Source organism: Felis catus, chromosome B3 (assembly GCF_018350175.1).
Source record: "Felis catus isolate Fca126 chromosome B3, F.catus_Fca126_mat1.0, whole genome shotgun sequence".
NCBI lineage: Eukaryota > Metazoa > Chordata > Mammalia > Carnivora > Felidae > Felis > Felis catus.
The window spans coordinates 128509083-128532425 of record NC_058373.1 but is presented as its reverse complement, the minus strand read 5'-3'; the positions used below and the strand labels follow the sequence as shown (position 1 = coordinate 128532425).

Sequence of the window (23343 nt, the reverse complement as noted above, 5' to 3'; positions counted from 1 at the left end):
TTAACAGTCTCTTATGCTTTGGCTCTCTCCCACTCTAACCTCTTTTTTTTTCTTCCCCTCCCCCATGGGTTCGTGTTAAGTTTCTCAGGATCCACATAAGAGTGAAACCATATGGTATCTGTCTTTCTCTGTATGGCTTATTTCACTTAGCATCACACTCTCCAGTTCCATCCACGTTGCTACAAAAGGCCCTATTTCATTTTTTCTCATTGCCACGTAGTATTCCATTGTGTATATAAACCACAATTTCTTTATCCATTCATCAGTTGATGGACATTTAGGCTCTTTCCATAATTTGGCTATTGTTGAGAGTGCTGCTATGAACATTGGGGTACAAGTGGCCCTATGCATCAGTACTCCTGTATCCCTTGGATAAATTCCTAGCAGTGCTATTGCTGGGTCATAGGGTAGGTCTATTTTTAATTTTCTGAGGAACCTCCACACTGCTTTCCAGAGCGGCTGCACCAATTTGCATTCCCACCAACAAAAGTGAATTACTGGGATCTTTCTTTCTCTTAAGAAAGTGTTTTTGTCAGTGATCTATCAAGGTAAACTGTGTCATCATTACTGTTTTTTTACTATAAAGTTTTTATATAAGTTTTAAAGAATTTAACTTAATAAAAAATTATTAAGCTTCTATGTGATTTATTTTTAATTCACAAATATATGACGTAGCATAATAAAGAGAGCATGGAGAATAGAGTTATATACTCTGCTTCACTCCTTACCAGATGTGTGGCCTTGGGAACATCTGTTAATCCATTCTGAATCTGTTTTCTCCATTCTAACCAATACTTATAATTGTGGGGTTTCACTTGTATAAAGGCAATAATGCATGTAGCAAAGAGGATACAATAAACCCTAAAGAAATGTTAGTGGATACTCCCTTTGCCCCATATTATGAGAAAGCAAATCTGGGTAATGGGCTTGTTGCCAGCCTTTGGCTGGATGAGATGCTGTAGTTGTGAGCAAACAGCAATTCAGATGGATTCTGTAGGAGCCCTAGAGGAAATCTGGTCAGAGGATAAGATGATAATAATGCAAAAATATAAATACTAATTATATACATAAAAATACAGTGCCTCTTCTTTTCCCTCGTCAAATTCACAGAAAAGTTGCCTTTGGGTAGGGACAATTATCCTTTATTATTCCCTTCTGTTTTCCATACTAAATTTAGTATATCTTTTGAGATGATTTCAGAGGAATAAAAATATGACCAGGTGGAGTGAAGAGCGTATAGAAAACTCGGAGCATAATTTGTTTGGACTCCCCGACCTGCTGCTTTAGGCCTCCTGGTAACTCCCGGTAAAAAGTTGTTCTTTCTCAAGAGATTTTTGTTTAGAAAGGAGGCAGTGACAGCCAATAGTCAAACACTGTTTTATCAATTCATATATTTGTGCAATAAATATTAAGCACCTATTCTTTACAATATCCTATGCTATGGGTAGAGATACAGTGATGAAAATGTTTACAGTAAAACTTTGGATTGTGAGTAACTTGTTTGGCAGTGTTCTGTGAGATGAGCAAACATTTCTAATAAATTTTAACTTGATCAATGAACGATGTCTTGCAATACTGGTAGTACATAATGCTGAACATCACATGATCAAAACTGAACCAATGATTCTTTCTTCCTCTCTCTGTCTCTCTGTCTGTCTGTCTCTCTCTGTCTCTTCTTCCCTTTCGCTGCAGGATTGTGGGTGATCGTCACCCATGCTCAGATGCTCAGTGTTGGGCCACGGTCTTTGGCAGAGATCACTGATTTTTCAGAATGTTGGAAGGTGCCCACAATCGGCACTAGTGTGTTTTTTGTCACTTCAAAGCACCTATGAAGAGAACAATAAGCTTAGGAATACTTTGCTTTTCCATACAAGAGTAAACTTAGGAATACTTTGCTTCCTTCTAGGTCAGGCTCCCTGCAGACAGAGACCCTTTGTTCCTGTGCTGCCTTATTGGCAGTTGCATTAAATACAGTAATGACAAGAGTTTATTAATACTGTACTGCAGTCAACATCCATGCGAGTGTATTCAATGACCTAACAGATAGCAGTGATTCCATTAGTGATAGTGAAAGCTGTCCTACGCATATCTTGTTTCCCTCACACCAGACACAAAGGTTTTCAAAGGTAAGTTCAGGGTAATCTGTTTATTTTTCTTTGTATTGTGTATTTTATTTATTATTGCAGTATTGTAATCATGAATATTTTTGGGTTGTGGAACAAATCATCTGAGTTTCCATTATTTCTTAGGGGAAAATTCTCTTTGATATACAAGTGCTTTTTTCAAAAAAAGAATGCTGAAAGTCGAAATAAGATTTTGTTTTTATTATCCAACAAAACTGGCTGAAGATAAGAATATCTAAATGTAGATTGATCAAAAATTGATTCTGAATTTTTCCAAAACATACAATACTGGAGTCTAAGGAAAATATCTTGCCACAACACAAGTAGGGATGGTGGGTAGTCATCTGGAACATCCCATAAAGTCATTATTTATTCAGATTCAGTGAAACTTACAGTTCATTTTTTTCCCTTAGCCCACCAAAACTAACTCATTCCTTCTATTTTCTGGGTAATGTTAGGCATAATTTGAATGTCAGTCATCATTTTGTCTTCAAATTGTCTTTGCTTGGTCTACTATTGCATAGAACTCAAAGGTCACAAATGCCATGGACGCTGAAGCATGACAAAAGGCAGAGAAAGACTGTTATGTTTCCACTTAAAATTTCTTTTCTGCCGATTCCGAAAAGGCTCACTCCCTAGAAGATACTTTGTCTCAAAGAATAAAAGGATCCCGTTTTCCTTGACATCATGACTGTTTCATCCTTTCTGCCTTGCATATGGATTAGTGAAGAGAATGCAAGATTGGTGATTGATTTTGTATTTTGTTAATTGCCACAGGTTACCACATGGGTACTCCACAAAGAAAACAGATGATACATGACTCAACAAATAAACTGAAAAGGCACTGTACAAATGCCAAAACATTTCATGATACTTGGCATGTTGAATTCATCTTGTGGCAAAAATATTTGCTATGAAAATCTTTCATCAACATTGTGAGATAGGTCTTTATGATAGATTTCTTGCTAAAAAGGGTGATAAATATATTTTTAAAAAATGGCTTTTTAATGGTGAAGATTTATGAATGGAAAAAAAGATTTTGGCATCTCATCCTCAATGGTACTGCCGTCAGTATATATGGAGAATGTGAGCCCCACTGAAAGGTTGGGACTAAGTTTGGTTTATGTTTTCCTCAAAAAAAAATGTCAGGGCTAAGAGGATAGTCTTATAAATTGCATCCAGTGAAACAGTGAGCTGAATTGAGGGGCTATAATGCCTGTAGTCTCAAGAGGACTCCTTACCTTAAAACATCATTTCAGTACTCATCATGTGATAGCTTATATTTTATCCATAGGAACTCCAGGGTTTTTTAAAAATATTTTTATTTATGAACGAGTGAAAGTGGGGGAGGGGCAGAGAAAGAGGGGGACAGAGGATCTGAGTGGTTTTCATGATGACAGCAGAGACCCCAATGTGGGCTCGAAATCAGGAACCCAAGGTCTTGACCTGAGCCGAAGTTAGATGCTCAACCAGCTGAGCCACCGAGGTGCCCCGAGAATTCCAGTTTTATCTTTTTGTACAATCGGATCTTGTCACAGTATATTAAGACCCTGAATGAAAACTTTCCATCCTTCCAGGTTAACATTTAAGGAAAATAAAAGCAAACTAGTGTCAGGAACCTACTACCACAGATTCTTCATATTCACTTGGATCCAGGATTGAAGTTAATGCATGTTACTTGGTTCACAACCAAAGGAAATATGAAATAAACTGGAGTTTATCATACTGAAGATAGTGTTTACATGTATCGTCTCCATACTGAACCTAGGCTTGACTTCTTGGGCTGCTTTCACTGTTCTCCCTGAACAGAAAAAGAATCTGACTGAACTACCCAAATGTAATTTGCTGTATTCTCCCCTAAAGGCCTGGGCATCAATTAACCCCACGACTGGAGCCTTAGACTAGAACTACCAGGAAACCCAATTCTTCATGTTTTAGAGTCCCCAAGGACTCTTTCTGCCTAGGGATTATATGATGATTTCACCAATATTCATTTGACTTCTATTCATTGTAACGTAGCCACAATTTTGAGACAGGAACACCAAACATTAGGAGTAAACTCAATAGTGAGTGAGAGCCGGGGTGACTCAGTCAGTTAAGTGTCCAACTCTTGATTTTGGCTCAGGTCACGATCTCACAGTTGTGAGATTGAGCCCCTCATCCACTGAGTGTGGAGCCTGCTTGAGATTCTCTCTCTGTCCCCCTTTGCCCCTCTGCCTTTCTCTCTCTCTCTCTCTCTCTCTCTCTCAATCTTTCTCTCTCCACCCCCCCAAAAAAAATCATTGATATAAAATATTTTAAATGTTCTAATACTTGAAAAAAAGGAAAAGAGCTTTAAAATGTTGGATTGGGTGGGAGAGTATGTTGTTGCCTTATGTTGTAGTAGGTGCTCTACCTTTGGACCTGGGCTGTTAAAATGATTTTATTCATGAACGAAGCATGTTTAAAGCTGCAAAGAAAGAGAGAAGAGAAGGAGGGTTAAAAGAAAGAAGGAAGGGAGGAGGAAGGGAAGAAGGAAGAGAGAAAAGGGAGAGAAGAAAGATGGCAAAGGGAAAAAACAATGAAAAATATGTAGAATTCAGCATATTGTAATTTCAGACTTCCTTAATGATCTTAACTTATACAGAACATAGCATATGAAAGGAAGAGGAAGAAAAGAAAACTTACTGGATCTTAATGGATTTAACAAAGGCTCCCTTAATAAATGCTGCTATAGTGTTTATGGTACAACAAGGGGAGCCCATATTACCTTTAAGTCGTGCCTTTCCCATGGCCTGTATTGTCTAACCTTGTACTACATTTAATCAAGTTTGATGGGCTGCATAACAAAGGAGGAATTCCAGATAGTATTTGCTCTCATTCTTTTATTCCCTGGGTAGATATAGGGAAGAGGCCAAAACATGAATCTGAGGAATGAAGAAGTTTTAGCATAATGCACTGACCTCTAGAGCAAACTCGTTCCACATGAGAGTGTTCACGTTAATAAAAAGGCTAGCATCATTAATTCCATGATCTCTTGTTTTGACAGCCAAGATGAATCTGTCTGTTTTCTTAAACATTCTGTCCTCTTTCCTGAATAGAGATTACATCTACAATCATGGCAGTGAGCAAATTAATACTACTTTTTGGGAGGAGATATGTAATAACGACCACCAGAAAAATTGAAAAAAAATATTTAGGGTGTTCAAAACGTAAATCTTTACAGTGGTTTTATAAATGTTGGCAAAAAGTTCCTTCAAATGTTTTCCTGTATGTATACAAACTTTTGAAGTCACTTGGAAATGAGCTGATAAAATCACTGTAAAGTTTGCAAAGTTAAGGGAATTGCAGTGAAAAAGGAGCTGTATTCTCTTTATGGCCCAGTCTAAATATAAAAATTCCTTCTGAATTGATTGCAACCTTGACTCAGCATGTTTTCATTCCAGGACTCTCTAGATACAGAGAACAAATAAACTTCTACATTGTTTAGCTAACCTACTAGCTCTTTAAAGCTATGCTGAGCATTAAATGATAATTTTCTAAATGCTTCTTAGAGTCATAGAATGCAAGGAGTCAGCTTCTAAAACTCAGAAATAGATTGCTAAGGCCCTCTTCTTTCTTTTTGTGATATGCCTATATCTGGCTCAGTTATTTAGGGGCATAAAAAAGGAAAGTAGGTGGAAACACATAAACTAAGGGTTTCTTGGAAAGATAGACGATGAATAGTTAGGTATTGAAGACCCAAAAACGAGATGAGGGTGTCTCAAAGGTGAATTTTCGGCTCTTGCCTATTCTTCTTGCCTTAATAATAGTGGCGTATCCATAGCTGCCACTTGTCCATATCATCACAAGAAGATAGGCATGGTGAGAAAGACCAACGGTCTTAGGGTGGCAAAGTAGGAAGAGCCTGCCTCTCTGATGGCATGCTTGAGTGTCCAAGCAAATGTCAGCAACGCCTATTCCCAGATTATATCTGTACACAAAATAACTGCTATTGTTTAAGCCACTGCAGTCTGGCTTTCTGAATGTTACAGCTCAGTATATGTCCATGGGATTCAAAATCTTCAAGGAAATGCTTTTTGTATTTTGTGAACTATAAACATATTTGGTTTTATTAACATACATCTCCATTTCTTACTGAATTGTCAAACCGATCACAGTAAAAATGTCTAGAATATCTAAAAAAAAGTATAGAAATGTCATTTTATGTAAACAAAACATGGTAACCACTTGGCACAATCTCAGAAATCTTGGTGAAATTTTACATCTCATATCTATTATCTCACGTATCTCTTGGTTTATCAACTCTTTAGCCTCATGGCATGAGCCTATTTGTCTTCCCAGTATTCCCTGTAGTGATAACGAAAGGACGTCGCGTGATTCATGAATTGTGCCACTAGAAAAGGCATGTAGAATTTTTAAAAACGTGACTTCATTTTGTCATGCAATAAATCATTTTAATAATTATACTTTCATGGCTCAGCATTTGATAGACTTTTATAATTATACAGTGTCAGCAGCATGGCCAACCCAACTTTTTTCCCACTGCTCTTATGCCAACTCAGTGAAGCACAGCCCAGTGCAATAAAAATAATGGAAGGGTGTTATTAGTAGGTCCTAGGCACTACCTGCTAACTATGTGGTTTTGGTTAATTTTATCACTCTCTGCTTAAGCTCCACTCTCTGTAACATGGAGATAGTTTTTCATATTGTTTCCTGATTAAATAAGAATCATAAAACTAATAAATCATAAAACTTGGCACATATTAGACACTCAATATATATCAGCAACTTTTTGTCTTTCCCTGATGCATTTATTTTGTTGTTGTTGTTGCTATGAAAAGATTCATATTTACTTCCATTGGATGCTAATTGAGGTAAAATACATAGGTCAGTTTGTATTGGTAGGAGCAAAACCCCCCATATCTCATGTAATAATCTGTGCAGCATAAAAGTTAAAATAGAAATTGTATTTCCCGATTATATAATGCTTAACATGTTGAAAGCTGACCATGTGTTTGACATCTGTTATGGCTATGAGTGGATTATCTTTTTTAAGTTAGCTTTTTTAATTTAGCTACCATTTTGATCATGTCTATTTTATAAATGAAAGACCAAAGATTCATAGAATATGAAGAACCTACTCGAAGCCTATTAGCTCATTAGTAGTGGAATTTGGTGGACTTCAGGTTTGAACGAAATCTCCATTATTTTAGAGCCTAGTCTTTAATTCATACAAGGCCTGCACAGGAGTTGATACTATATAATTGATCAAATACTATAACATGGATAAACTTTTCCTTAGTCTTCAGAAACCTTTATACATTTTTAACTGGAACTACTCATTTTCATACTCTCTTTACCCTCTTATTCTTTAGAGGGATGTGATTATCTCAAATAATCTGTTTATAATCCATATGACGCATGGTTCAATTTATTAAGGAGTATGCTGCAATATTGCAACATAGCTGCTCAGTAAAATGGTGGTTACAGGTGGGAATAAAGGGGAGATGTTGGTCAGAGGGTATAACTTCAGCTATAAAATTCATGAGTTCTGGAGATCTAATGTATAGCATAATTAATAATAATGTATTAAATACTTGAAATTTGCTAAGAGTATATCTCAAGTGTTCTCACCATATAAATAAAAGGTAACTGTATCAGCTGATGGGTGTGTTAATTAGCTTGGTTGTGGTAATCATTTCATAGTACTTATCAAAACATAGTCATCAACGTAAATATATATAATGTTTATTTGTCAATCATACTTCAGTAAAACTGGGAAATAAATGAATTAACAAAAAAAAACTCTGGCTTCAAAAAGAAAAGAAAACATAGTTTCTCAGATTTTTAATAAGTCTGAAGTCCAAGATGTGTACTTAAATTTGGCAGCTTTTATGCTGTGTCAGCCGATAGGAAGGATCAACAGACCTACTTAAAGCCAAAACACCAAAGACCTGAATTCTGCTCTGCTGCCTTCATATAAATATTTCATTCATGACACCCAAGGATTGTCATATGTGACAAACAACAATTCTTACATAAATTGCTTAGTTTCATTTATTCATATCCTTAGGAGATGAATGTAAGCAGATCTAAAGTCTTGCTTAACTTTTAATGCATTTTTTAGAAAAGATATGAATTGTGAATAGGCTGTTGGAAGCAAGCCTTATAAATCACCTGAACTGTTCCACTATTGGCATGTCTTGGAGTCATTATGTATAATTGGTTAATGGTGTATTTATTCTCACATTATTGGATCAGCTCCAGGGATAATCACTGATGAGTTTCAAAACTCCAGGAGGATTTCTGTGCAGAGGTAAATGAATTAAAAAACAAGATAAAACTAATTACTTTTATTTAAATTCAATTTTGGGGGTAATCGTTCTGTCTTGGGGGTCTTGCAGCAGTTTTCAGAAGTGATAAATTTGCTTTAGTTTGCTAACTTGCATTCCCTAGAGCTCAGAAATTAAATCATTGGTGATGAAAGTAGAAAGAAAGTCATTCGAAATAAAGTTCATGGTAGAATTTCTCACCTGAGTTCTTCATGCTTTCTTTTCTTTTGATCCCTTATCTTACTTAACTTAGCCTCTAGAAACTTGATAAATACAACCATTTTCAGAGACAAAATCAAGTGCACATTATTTGTAGGTGTCAGGATATACCAATAGCACAATACAAAAAGGCTTGTGTATTGAAGGCATCTGCCCTGATTGGACATAGAAAATGTTGACTGTGTAGGGCTATACTTTTCATTTAAAGCAACTGGATATGGTTAAGTAATAAAAATTCAACAGTTTTTTTACTCCCCTATGCTTGGCTGGATTATTATTTTTAAAAGATGTTTGATATGATATTGTTAGAGCCCATTTGATGTGGGAACATATATACCATTTGAGTGTAAGTATGCCTGGAATAGGTCTACAAATTAAGTATTACATCTAATGTATGTTCCATGAGATAAATAGCACTTTTCTTGGCATATAACTTAGGATAGGGAAAGGAGTGCAATGAGAAATGAATTGCAGAAGGCTTTGGTGAGTATATCAATTAGAATTAGATTCAGCTACACATAAATGAAGATTGATATAGAAGTGGTTTAAATAAGAAGTGAGTTCTATCGTAAATGAAGTCTGGAGCAAGGTGTTGCCGTATTGGTGCAATTAGTCTATCATCATAAGGAATCAAGGATCCTTCTATTTTTGTTGTTGTTGCTCTAATACTCCTCCTTTTTTCCCAAGTTACTAACCTGTTGAAGCAATGAATGTCAGTGATTGAATGGGTTGAGGAGAAGAAAGACAATAAAGAACCAGTAATAGAAATTATCATTGCCATTATTCAACTGTTTGTGTGCAATAGATTTTAAGGAAAAGCCTAACCACCAGAAATCAGGAAGATCAGCAACAAAGTAGAATTAAGACCTATCCATTGAACTGAAGAGAGATTTTTAGAAGCTCAACCATCTCTTAGTACTTAGGGACTTCAACATAAATGGAACTCAACTGAACTATGACTTTTCTCACTATTTTCCCAATACTTTTCACTCATTCTTTAGCTCAATCAAAGGACATAGGACTCGTTGCTCTTGTAATATGTGTATGTATCACATTTGAATCACTTATAATTTCATAGAAGCCACATTTCATCATTTATGTGACATAACGGCATGTCATATAGATGAAAAGATGCCATAAAAACCGAGTTGTATAAAATATATAAAATAAAATGTGATTGGATGAGGAATTAATTTAATGCCCCCTCATTATGCTAAGCTGTGATATTTAAAAATTTTTCTTGAGGAAGTGAAAATTTAGTGGACTAGACACATAGCTTGTGACCTAGATTACAGATCTTTTGTCTATTTGGCAGTTTGTTGTTACGAGTTCACACACGCACAAAAAGCAATGAATTTAAGTCAGTGTCCATTGTAATTCATGAAATGTTAAGAGTTTCTCTATAAATGCTTGTTGAATAACTAAATGTATGAATAAATTAAAGAATTACTTGGGAGAGTTGCTACAAGATAAAGGTTTAAATTTCATCACCATTAGTGTTTATGAATTACCTAGTTGCTATGTTTCTTCATATGTACTATAAGCTGATTCTGTCACAGCAAATTACAACAAAAGTGCCTTCAGCCTTTGGATAGCTGTCTTCTTAGAGATCATACCACGGCTGAATAATGAAAATCATTTGATTGTTCTTCTCTTCTGTCAAAAACATTTAAAGTTGGTGAAATACATTTTTTTAAAAAATGTGTATACCATATGTGGATGACTTACCACCATGCCCTCTTTACAAAGCCCAAATATGTGAAAATCAGATGTAGTACAGGGGTGCATGTTCCAAGAATGATACTGCTTTTTGAAATTCTATGTAAATTGCTTTTTCCTCTTTAAAATTCCAAGTTTTTGCAAACTTGCCAGTCCTTGGATCTTTTCATTTGTCCTTTTTTTTTTTCCTTACAGTTTGTCGTATTAAAAGTTCTACTTGAGAGTCTGACGAGCCAAGGATATTGTATATAAGCCTTATTGTCAGGGATTTTACATTGGATAGTGGCAGAGAAGTGACTAAAAAGTGACTGTTGCAGAAATGGGCAGATGCTGTAAGACCAACACCATTCCTATGAGGGCATATAAGAAAGTTATTATCTAATGAAATTACCACTTTCATTCAGATCGAGGGACTAGGAAAGGCTTGATAAAGAGCAGTATTATGGCGACATGACAGTATTTACTTACTGATCTTTATTCCCTTAATTTCACCGTAGAAAATAATGACTAGAGGATATAGTAGACCACATTTAATTCTGAACCTATCTTTTCAGAAAGATTTTTTAAGTTTTAGTATAAATAAATATCACCTATAGATCCTGAAAAATAGATTCCTGCTCATGTAAGTCATTCAGTAGGTCTGGGATGAGGCTCAAAGAACTGCAGTTTCAACAGTATCCCAGGGAATTTTAATACAGATACTTCTTGAACCACACTGTGGAAACACTGACTTGGGGGAGTATGAATATTTCTTGAAATCTGACTGTAGGAGCTCACTGTGTGTATATTTGTATAGAGAAACATGATGGACTTTCATTTTTAAATATATTATTCTGGGCATTTGCTTAGATTTGTTCTTATGTACATGACAAGAGATGATTTTAGGGATATAAAGCATCCTTCACCTCATCCCTAGTAACCTAGTAAATCCTATGCAGAAAGGCTTAAATACTAACTTGATATAATACAGCATGGGTTCATCAAAAATTCAGTCTTTAAATGTATTTGTAACAAAGTTTCTAAGAGTAATGTACACTTACAATATGATTTCACCACAGGCAGTATGGAAGCACTACTTTTCTGATTGCTTTCTATTATTCCCACTGAATGTTTGAATACATTTACTGACTTCTAAAATACCTACAAAACTCATAGAAGTCTGATATAAAGAATCTTATTGAAATGTAGGGCATATAAACCCTGTGTGATTTTTTTCTCTCCTTATTTTAGAATTTGTTATCAGTCTGGAATATGTTCAGAAATTGAGTTGATATTTGCTCTCTCTAGGGCATCAGTACCTATGGAGAAGAGTTCTAGAATAGGGTTCAGGTTGAAATCCCAAATCAGCTTCAGGTTTTATCAGAGAAAACTAACCTAACTTACGTAACCATCTTGTCTCTAGATTCCAATTTGGATTCTCACATCCGTCAACTGACAGTGTTTTTCCATGATTGAAGTGCATATACTTTTAAAATTACAGACAAAAAGTAAGGAAAATCTAACCATATTTCAGATAAAAACTGATTTTCATTATTGAGTATCCTGGGGAAAGTCTTGGGGACAAGGAATAAGATGCAGGTGTGAGGAGACATGGCCAAGATTCTGGCACTTAACACAGCAAACTGAACACAGGAAAAAAAAGCAGAAGGCATTCCAGTAGTTTAACAAAACTGGAATGTGAGACTTCTTACCAAATTAACCCAGATTTGGATCCCGGCTCTTCCATCTACCACCTGGATGGCCTTTGGCAAATCATTTTACTTCTGTGGGTCACAGCTATCTAATTTGCTAAGATATGGTTAGCAATACTTATTTTGATGGATTATTATACCAATTAAATTAGACTCTGCATATAAAATAATTATTAAAGTGAAATTTAGCTTAAGGTATATTACCTGCTTTTCACAGCTCATCTCTTTCCTCATTTATTTTTTATTTAAATCTGAGTTAGTTAACATATAATGTAATAATGGTTTCAGGAGTAGAATTTAGTGATTCATCACTTACATAGAACACCCAGGGCTCATCACAACAAGTGCCCCCCTTAATGGGCATCACCTATTTAGCCCATTTGCCCAGCCAACACCCCTCCAGCAACCCTCAGTTTGTTCTCTGTATTTAAGAGTCTCTTATGGTTTGCCTCCCTTTCTGTTTTTATCTTATTTTTCCTTCCCTTCCCCTATTTTCATCTGTTGTTTCTTAAATTCCACATATGTGTGAAATCATGATATTCATCTTTCCTTGACTGAATTATTTCCCTTAGCATAATACACTCTAGTTCCATCCACGTTGTTGCAAATGGCAAGACTTCATTCTTTCTCATTGATGAGTAATATTCCATTGTGTATATATACCACATCTTCTTTATCCATTCATCCATCGATGGGCATTTGGGCTCTTTCCATGCGTTGGCTATTGTTGATAGCTCTACTATAAACATTGGGGTATATGTACCCCTTCAGTGCAGCGTTCCTGTATCCTTTGGATAAATTCCTAATAATACAATTGCTGGGTCATAGGGTAGCTCTATCTTTACATTTTTGAGGAGCCTCCGCATTGTTTTCCAGAGCGGCTGCACCACTGGTGCAGCAGTAACAGTTCATCTTCTAATTTTTCAAGTGATTTTTGGATAAATTTGCTAAATACTTCATTCATTGTATTTTCTGTTAGGTTTATGGCATTGCCATTTTCCATACATGTTGATGCAAAAAATAGACATATTTGTTTAAACATGAATAAATAAAATGTAAATAAGTATATCTATTTTTAAATGCCTCTTTAAATAAATTCTCTTTGTAACTAGTGATGCAGGACAGACTGGACATTCCAAAATATTTTATACTGGACTCCTGGTTGAGAAAGTATTATATGGGAAACTGCCGTGTATGTAATTTTTCCTCCTTAACCCTTCCCAGGGTTTTCATTCTTGGATGCAGGATGTACAATTGTGGAATATGAGTGATGGAAGTATATTATCATTGTTCACTTCACATGGACACAAAAAGGTGAAGCAGCAAAAGTATTTATCTTTCTAAATGCCATTCTTTTGATGGAGTTCTGTCCCAGATGTTGACATTCACCACAACATAATGAGACCACATCAAATTGGACAAATGGAATCATGTTACAATGATGAAATAGAAATACTGCATTTTGTCTAATGTCTCACTAGAGGCATGCACAAAATAATTTGTTTACCAATGAGATCCAAGGCTCAGAATTGATCATTTATTAATCACTACTGATGTGTTCCTGTGTACTCTGAATTAAATGTCTCCTTTTAACAGAAAAGTTAATAGAAGATGATATTTTTAAATAAAAAAAATAATGCTTTCTGTTTTACATAGACCGTTTCAGAGAGACTGTGCAATGGGGTCAGAGCTTAAAAGCATTCTCACTTTAAAATAATGCTTGTAATGTGAGGAAACAAAGTTCTAGCAACAAAAAATAAGATTGAGAAGACCAATGGTTATTTTATAAATTGCCAGGCATGTCCACATGCAAAATACAAAGCAAAATGAAACACTAACTATGTGATTACTCTAGCTTCTAGCAAACTTGGCAATATATCCACAATGCTGTCTGTCTGTCTGTCTGTCTCTTTCTCTCTCTTACACACACACACACACACACACACACACACACACACACACACCTCTTATGCACCAGACCTGAGAAAAACATTTCAGAAGATGCTAGTCAAAATTTGAGCTAGTTGGAAGGAGCTCATTTATGGAATCTTTAGAATACTGGGTGGATATATTGAGGGGTTTTCTCATATGCTTTTGAGAATCATTAATTGGGAAAAACAATTTTTATAACACGTGGTATAAAATGTGTGTAATCCCTGGGGCACCTGGGTGGCTCGGTCTGTTAAGCATCTGACTCTTGATTTCAGCTCAGGTCATATTCTCAGGGATCTCATGAGATCCAGCCCTGCGTTGGGCTCCACACTGAACATGAAGCCTGCTTGGAATTATTTCTGTCCTCTCTTCTGCCCTTCCCCGACTCATGTGTGCTCTCTCTCAAAATAAATAAACATTTTTTTTAATGAACATTTAAAAAACAAAATAAAGGGGCGCCTGGGTGGCTCAGTCGGTTGAGCGTCCGACTTCAGCTCAGGTCATGATCTCGCGGTCCGTGAGTTCGAGCCCTGCATCAGGCTCTGGGCTGATGGCTCAGAGCCTGGAGCCTGCTTCCGATTCTGTGTCTCCCTCTCTCTCTGCCCCTCTCCCGTTCATGCTTTGTCTCTCTCTGTCTCAAAAATAAATAAACGTTAAAAAAATTAAAAAAAAAACAAAATAAAGTGTTTGTAATCCCAATTAAAGTTAGCAACCATTGGAGTAAGCACAGAGCTTTGAAATCTTTGCTTGTCAACTGCTTTAAATGAAATATGTTATTGTAGGTCTGCCACAGTCCGCCAATAGGAGCTGAAGTTTATCATGTTTGATTTCCTTGGTTTGCTACAAAATAACACTTATGGGAAGATAGAAAATAAAACAGCTTTGTCAAAAGAATAAATTATGTCATCTAGACCAGGGCATTTCTTAATATTCACATATTTATATGTGGCCCTGTTCTATCATAAGCTCTAAAACTAGTTACTGCTCCCAGCAGGGAAGTTCAATTTGCAATTCACAAATCACTTATGTTGCAATTTTGCTGTAAAAGATGATAATTTGTTGGTTTAAATAAACCTCTAATCTCAAGTATGGATGCTGATGTAGGAAAGTATTAATGCTCTCAGCCACTGATAGAACATACATAGTATAATATTCTGAGGCATTAATGAAATGTTCCTGCATTAGCAAAATTTTATGAAATCATATTCTATGCCTTAAAGAATAATTAATGTACAGATTTTATATTATGTCCTAAAGAAGGTACTGAACTGTTAATAAATAATTTAGTCTTCCTTCATGTAGATATTAGCCAGTATTGAATGCTCATCTGTGACATGCCATCTGCACCCTTTTTGGTCAGGGTCAAAGAATTTATTTGTCAGAATGATTTATCTTGGCTTTAAAGATTACCTCCCTAAATATTTTTCCAAATTAGAGTGTAGGGTAGCTAGCTCAGGGTTTGGAGTGGGAGCTCTTAACCTGTGCTGCCTTTCTTTATCCAATCTTTACCTTAGGGGTGAGATTTAAATAAAATGATTTATATAAGATTCCTCCAATGACATCTAGAACAGAGGAAGTTCTACACCTATAGATCCTATTCCATTTTTAAAAATAATGGCTGTTGTGTGTGCTTTCTCGTTCTGCTATTAAAAATGAGAAAGGCATGCTTTCCTCGCTCCCTTCTTATTTGTGTGTGTGTATACCACAAATGCATGTGGCACACACACACACACACACACACACACACACACACACAAACACATACATGTGATACATTTTGTTTAAAATATAAACCGTCAAGAATTTTGTTTCTTTATCTGATCACTGATTGGGTTGGATTGCATGAAGTACCTGAAGTCCCTCTTTTTAAAAAAATTTTTAAAATCTTATTTATTTTTGAGAGAGAGAGAGAGAGAGAGAGAGAGAGAGAGAGAGAGAGAGTTTGAGCAGGGGAGGAACAGAGAGAGAGGGAGACACAGAATCTGAAGCAGGCTCCAGCTTCTGAACTCGATCCCATGAACCATGAGATCATGACCTGAGCCAAAGTCAGATGCTTAACCGACTGAGCCACCTAGGTGCCCCCTGAAGTTCCTCTTTAGCTCTGTGATGGTTAATTTTATGTGTTAATTTGACGAGCTAAAGGATGCCCAGATAGCTAGTGACACATTATTTCTGGGTGTATCTGGAGAATGTTTCTGGAAAAGGTTGGCAAGTGAATTGTTATGCTGACTAAAGAAGCTAGCTATCACCAATGCAGGTGGGTATCTTCCAAATCAACGAGGACCTGAACAGAACAAAAAGGTGAATGAAGGGTGAATTTCCTCTGTCTGTTTCAGCTGAGACATTCATCTTCCATTCTCAGATACAATATAGGCTCCTCTGGTTCTTAGGCCTTCATGTTTGAATTAGAACTACACTATTAGCATTCCTGGGCCTCCTAGGTGGCAAATCATGGGACTTCTCAGCCTCTGTCATTGCATGAGACAATTTCTTAAATCCTTTGTTTGTTACATGACTATCTCTTCGGTTCTATTTTTCTGGAGAATCCTGACTAACATGAGCTCTAAGAGTCTATTATGATTCTAAAGTAATCCTCTATAACTTCTTTAAAAAAAAAAAACAGAAAAAGAAAAATTAGGATATGTGACATGAAGGAGGTAGGAGGTGGAGAGGTAAGGGTGGGTAAAGTACACCAGCTTTAAAAGAGCTCGAACCGTGTATATTTTGTTAATTCTGCATTAATAATAGGTGGTACATATTATACTTGAAATTTAGGGAATGCTGCCATTCACGCACAAGTGGATGGATGGATGGAAGGATGGATGGATTCAAATATGACAGAATCTCATTTAAGAAAATGCATATCAATTGAAGCAATATTATGAGAGTAATGACTGAAGACATGACCTATGAAGCAATCATGACCTGGGTTCAAATTCTAATTTTGCTAATTATCGGCTATGGTATACTGAACAAGTTGCAAACTCCTTGGGCCAAATTTCCCCCTTATAATAACTCCATTTAGTTATTTTCTATTTCTAGTATACTAACTCCACTTAGTACTATTTTCTCCATGTTTTAGATGAGGACAATAAGACAGGTAAAACACTGTCTGTCTCAGAGTAAGTAGTCAAAACATGATGATGATGATGATGATGATGATGATGAAGCTTAAGAGCAATAGAATCTGACGGAATTTGTGTAATGTGTACTCCTTCAATTACTACTTTCAGTTTATTATAGAAATTCACCCAACTGTAACTTATATTTTTTCTCACCAACCACTTAAATTAAAGACAGCATGACTATGTGACAGGCTCATTTTGATATCCAACCTGGTTGCAGTAGATTGCTTACAACTTACATAGGTAAGTGCATTAGGTAGCTTTTTTTTGCCTCCAGAACTCAGTGGCTTAAGACAACAAACTTTATTCTCTCTCATGATTCTTTATCTCTTCTGGGCTAACTCATGATCTTTGTGGTCAGACAGTGGTTGGGTTTGGGCTGAATAATCTATCATCTTCTCTTTCACAGTCAAGAAGTTGGCATTCATGTCAGCTTGGACAATAGCAATTACTTGCCTGTATGTCTCTCATTATGCAGGAGGCTATCTTGGGCTCATATACATGACAGTGGTTGCAGAGTTCAAAGAAAGGGCAAATCCCCCTGTGGTAGCACTTTCAAGCTTCTACTCGTGCCATCTTTCTAATGACTCAGTGGACAAGGCAAGTCACGTGAGGAGCCCAAATTTAGAGAGTGGAAAAACATACTTTACCACTTGCTGGGAGAAGCTGCAAGATCAATAGGGTATCCAGACAGGTACAGGAGGTATTTGTAGCTATTGTTACCATTGTAGGATTGGAATCTACCACACTCTACTTGGTAGCTATTCGCTACTAAAACTAACCATAAATCCCATTCAGAATCTACTATCCGCTGCCTTCTGTATCATCTGTGAAAGTTGTGACTTGCTCATGGTAGTTGCTGTAATTGAATAAGCAGTTTTGACTGAAGAGGAAGAATCTAAGACTCGTCAAGTCATTTTTCCTTTACAATTTATATTTTTAGTTAAAATGCTTGCTTAAAATTTTTTTTAACATTTATTCATTCGTTTAGCATTCATTTAGAAGGGGAGGGGCAGAGAGAGGGAGACACAGAATCTGTAGCAGGCTCCGGGCTCTGGGCTGTCAGCACAGAGCCTGATGCAGAGCTTGAACTCACAAACCATGAGACAATGGCCTGAGTCAAAATTGGACGTTCAACCAACTGAGCCACCCAGGTGTCCCTGAAATGCTTATTTTAATTACCTTTATTTAAATTACAAAATAGGACTCCTGTTTTTCTGGTATATAGAAAGACTGTCAGGGAGAAAAAAAATAGTTTTATTTTAAAAGCCTCGACATTTGCTCCCTAGCAAGTCATTTAAACTCACTACATCTGGTTCTACGATGAAAACGAGAAACTAATTTGATTTTCTTACCTGGGAGACAAATGAGACAACATATGTGAGAATGCGGCATCAATTACAATGTGAGACAAAATATCTTCATAATAAATAACCAAACAATCGATGTCTTTGAACTTAATTATTTTAAAAATGAAACCTTGTCTATCTAGTTATCTATCTCTACATGTCTTTAAAAGTGTTGTAACAAAAACCAATAACCTTTTGATTAATTGCATTTATAAATACGGAGCCAGGGTCTATCAGAAACAGTTTAGGTATATAATCAACAGTTTTAATAGCATGAGTTTTCCCCAACTCTTCTAATTTTGCTGTTCTTTAGGGACTTAAAAGGAAATATCACATGACTTAGTGTCTGGATTTTTGATTGTCACAATTTGGAGAGATTGGGTGCTGGCATCTAGTGAGTAGAGGCTAGAGATACTGCAAATCATCCTGCAGTGCATAGGGCAGTCCCTCCAACTCCACAACAAAGAATTATTCCACCCAATATGTCAGTAGTGTTGAGATTAATAAACTCTGCTTAACTGAGTGAAGAAATTACTGTGGGGTTATTTTATAAAGAAGATAGTTGAACATGAGCATGATGAAGGCAGTGGTGCAGACGGCAGGGTGGGAGGGCCAGAAGAGCCCAGCTTCCCACAAAGTACAGGATGGCATAGAAGAGTCCCAGATCTCTAAGCTTATTGAGTGAACCCCTGGCCATCTGGGGTCTCCCGGTGCTCACTCATCATCTCAGTGGACTTCTTCTTACCCAGTTTCTATTAGCATTTTCCTATTGTTGTTTTCTTAAAGCATTATCTGTGCTACTGACTGGGTCTTTAAAATTGATGAGGTACCATCAACCATTTCAGTTTTTATCAAGGGAGCAGAGGCAAAGGGGAGTTGAGTTCTGGCATGTGTTTGGGAGGTGTTTGTTTTGACTGTCTGATGGCTGCATACCAGCCTGAGGGAGTCACAAATGTCACTGGTGTGCGATGGTATAATTTTCCTGCCGCTCCGAAGAGTCTTCTGTGTTAATCTCCCGGCATGTCTGGCAACTTTCAAAATAGAAGTTTAAGGCAATTCCACGGAGTAGTGAAAAAAGATTCAAAGTTCCCATTCGTCTTTGTAAGGACAGAGAAAATTGCTAGTGTGCAGTTGGTCTTTTTCATTATTGAGAACATAGAGCAGCTCGGTTTTCACCAGGGCTAATTGATTTTCACAGCTGGTGCAGCAAAGTCTAAGGATGATATGAAACTTGAAAAGTCCTTTTGTCCAGACCCTGAAACTCTGCAGAGACTTAAAATTGGGGCTTCAATAAGAGATGCTGAAATCTTCTGAAATAACTTAGGGCACTAACTGGAAAAGAGTTACTTGTGCATGTAATACATGGTGTGAGTATGGCCTTTCATATGGTATCCCTTTAAATTCATCACTTTTTCTTTTGTATTAATTAGCATTGTGTTCCATGGCATAAACCTGATTTCAACTTCGGTACCAAATAATTCCCCTAACGACATGGTAGATGATGTTGAAAATCTGCCTTCCCTTTCCATACAGATGGCAGAGGATACTACCTCCTGACTAGGAAGTGGTCTACATCACAGGCATGTTTGTAACTTAATTTCTCTACCTCAGGGGCTAATTGGATCTTGTGTTCCTTATTATTAAACGATGGCAAGGCAGTGGGAATCTGGGGCAGAGTTTCCAGACAGAAACTCAAAGCAGGGATGTAGTTACTGGAGCTGGGATCAAAAGGGAGGATTTGACCACATACAATAACATCAGTGTCCTAGTGACAGGGGCACATTTGTGAGAGGCAGCGTACTGCAGTAAAAAGCATGGGCATGAAGAAAGGTAAATCTGGCTTCCAAGCTCTGCCACTGTGAAGACAGGGGATCTCAGGTAAGTTCCATCAACCTCATGGCAATGTTGTGAGATCTGAAGTGCGTGTAAAAGGGCCAGGAATCACACTTGGAATGCCCTCTTCTTCCTCTTTCCTTTGCCTTAACGGAAGTTCATTTTCAAGTCTGAGTTTTGCTCATCAAAGCTTACTTTACATTGCGTCCTGAACCATGATTCAGACCTTCTTGTATTTTCAACGACAGAATTGGTCTTACATTTTGGGGTGCAAGTGGAGTGCGTTTGGAGAATGCTTGTATAACACAAAACGTAGGAGTAAAATACATCACTGAATTCAAATAGGACTATTGTCTGAAGGCGCAGCCAGCAAATATTTGACTGGGGTCCAGAGCCAGAGAGCCAGTGGCCCTTTACTCAATATATTTCTACTTTCTTTGTTCCAAAAAGAATGACTTTATGACAATAGTTCAAAAGGCAAAACAATTTTTTTCTAGTGACACATGAGCATTCTGTATTATTTATTTCATAAAATAAATTTAAAAATCTTCATTATGTGTTGTTCTGTTAGATCACAGTGTTTGTAAAACTACCTAGATATTGAACTTGACTCGATATTAAAGTTATTTAAAAAACACAATTTTCTAGGAAACATCCTTAATAAAGTATACACTTATAAGCATGCTGGGGATTGGCAGGTAGCATATGTATGCATAGCTACACACATAGCTAGATATAAAAACACAGCTAGATATAAAAACATGTATTAGGAATATCAGTGGAGGGTACTTACTATACATAATATCTTAGGGTTTAGTTACTGCAAAAATATTGATCAAAAGTAGTGATCAACTAGGGCAAGTGGGTGGCTCAGTCTGCTAAGTGTCTGACTCTTGATTTAGGCTCAGGTCATGATCTCACAGTTTCTGAGATCAAGCCCCTCACTGGGCTTTGCACTGACAGCCTAGAGCCTTCTTGGGATTCTCTCTCACTATCTGCACCTCCCCTATCTCAAAAATAAATAAATAAACTTAAAAAAAAGTAATGATGACTCAAATATATTTATTAGTGCACAAGTTAGTGTTATTTGTTACTTATAATAAAAATAAATAATGATGAAACTAGAAGAATATTATTTTTAAATAAAAATGAAAAATATCAATAATTAGGTAGTGTGTAACTCCATACATTGCTAATCATAAATTGATAGAAAGCATCCTTATTGAAAATTGTCAATTTTTACAACTTTATGGGTATGCTTACATAGTAGGAGCTTTATAGCATTGTTCAGTAGACAGACTTGACGGTAAAACGTTAATTGTAGTTGCCATAAAACTGTGTTGATGTTAACAGAAGACCATGGGGGAAGGGGAGGGGAAAAAAGTTACAGAGAGGGAAGGAGGTGAACCATAAGAGACTCTTAAATACTAAGAACAAACTGAGAGTTGATGGGGCGGGGAGTGGGGGAGAGGGGAAAGTGGGTGATGGGCATTGAGGAGGACACCTGTTGGGATGAGCACTGGGTGTTGTATGGAAACCAATTTGACAATAAATTATATGTAATAGAAAAAAAAACAAAAAACAAAAAACAAAAACAAAACGCACACACAAACAAAATAATAAACTGTGTTAATGTGTAGCTGTGTTTATTTTTCAGTGTCAAGCCCAAGCTTCCTTACTTTGATATTCCTTTTAAGCAACTGTAACATCCTCTTATTTTCCTTTGAAATAGTTTCAGACAAAAAAAATTATACCTGCCCTATTGTTGCTTCCTGCAGCACATTTTCAAGTGAAAGGCTTCAAAATACTATTAACCATTACATTTTATAATTTACTATGATGTTTCAGAAATATTTAGTATGTTTTGCTTTATCCACTTTTTTCTTTCATTTGCAGTTAAAGTCATAACACTCATTGACATGTTGCTTATATAAATACTTTTAAAAATGAACTGCTTAAGTTAGTCAAAACATAAATTTGATATTTCTAACTATACAGTCAAAACATATTGCTCACATGCTCTCCATTTTGTTTCAGTTTTATTTGACTTCAAAGGAAAAAAACAACAACACAAAGAAAAAACAAGAGCATTTATACCTGATAAACAAGTAGTGAAAACCCAAACCAGACATATTCCATTTATTTGATTAAACTCTATAATCTAAGTCGACAATACATGAATTAATATACTAACATAATTTTTTACTATAAATATTTGTTGAATTACATAAACGTCTATCCTTGAGGATTGTACCCATTCCATTATGGAAATACATTCTGAGATCTTTATTTGATTTTATAATTTAATCCACTTATTTCTTCATACATTTTAGAAAAAATTTTATACATTCTAAGTAGGAATATTTGAAGATAATATCATGTTCTTGACTTTTTTTCCCCCTTAAAGAAATGCCTGGCCCCTTGTGTACAGAAAGAAACTTTGGGTCGGTTACATTCTCTGAGTCTGGAGTACATTTGTGCTTTATGGTTCCTTTATCCTTTGAGAACATGGAACAAAATGGTTTTTGAACATGAACAGGATTTTAAGCTACCTAGTGAGACTTCATCTTGAATTTCAGTTCAAATCCTTCCCATTGGAAGTGGGCATTTCTGAGGGTTCTGTAAATGTTCTATTAATGAACCAAATGTCTCTTAAAAATTGCAAGCTTTTCTCTTTACAAGTCCCGTTGTGAACGCCTCTCTGAAAATCCTGCCAGTTTCACTTGCAATATTTACCAACAACCATCAAAAACATAAGAAGAAGTCGATTAACTTCTATTATCTCTCCTTACCAAGCCTTATAGTTCTACCCCTATTAATACAACTTACGATGACGTTTTCATTCTAGGTTGTCTAGATTCAAGTCCAGACTGCAGATTTGGATTTGAAGAGGCTTTCACAAGAAGGATCATGTTTGTTTGTTTGTTTTAACTTTGTCCTCTCTCTCTTGATATTTTTGACCCGAATCAGAGTTGTAGAAGATGTAAAAGTAAACAATGGTGAGAGAGGACACTGGTTATTTTTTCTCTTGGGCTTTC

At 36.3% G+C, this 23343-nt stretch overlaps 1 long non-coding RNA gene across 4 annotated transcripts in view; it reads left to right on the top strand.

Moving 5' to 3' along the window:
* LOC123386165 overlaps window positions 1–23343 on the top strand; it is a 135464-nt gene that overhangs the window by 97280 nt on the left and 14841 nt on the right. The gene's annotated exons all lie outside the window — the stretch shown is intronic.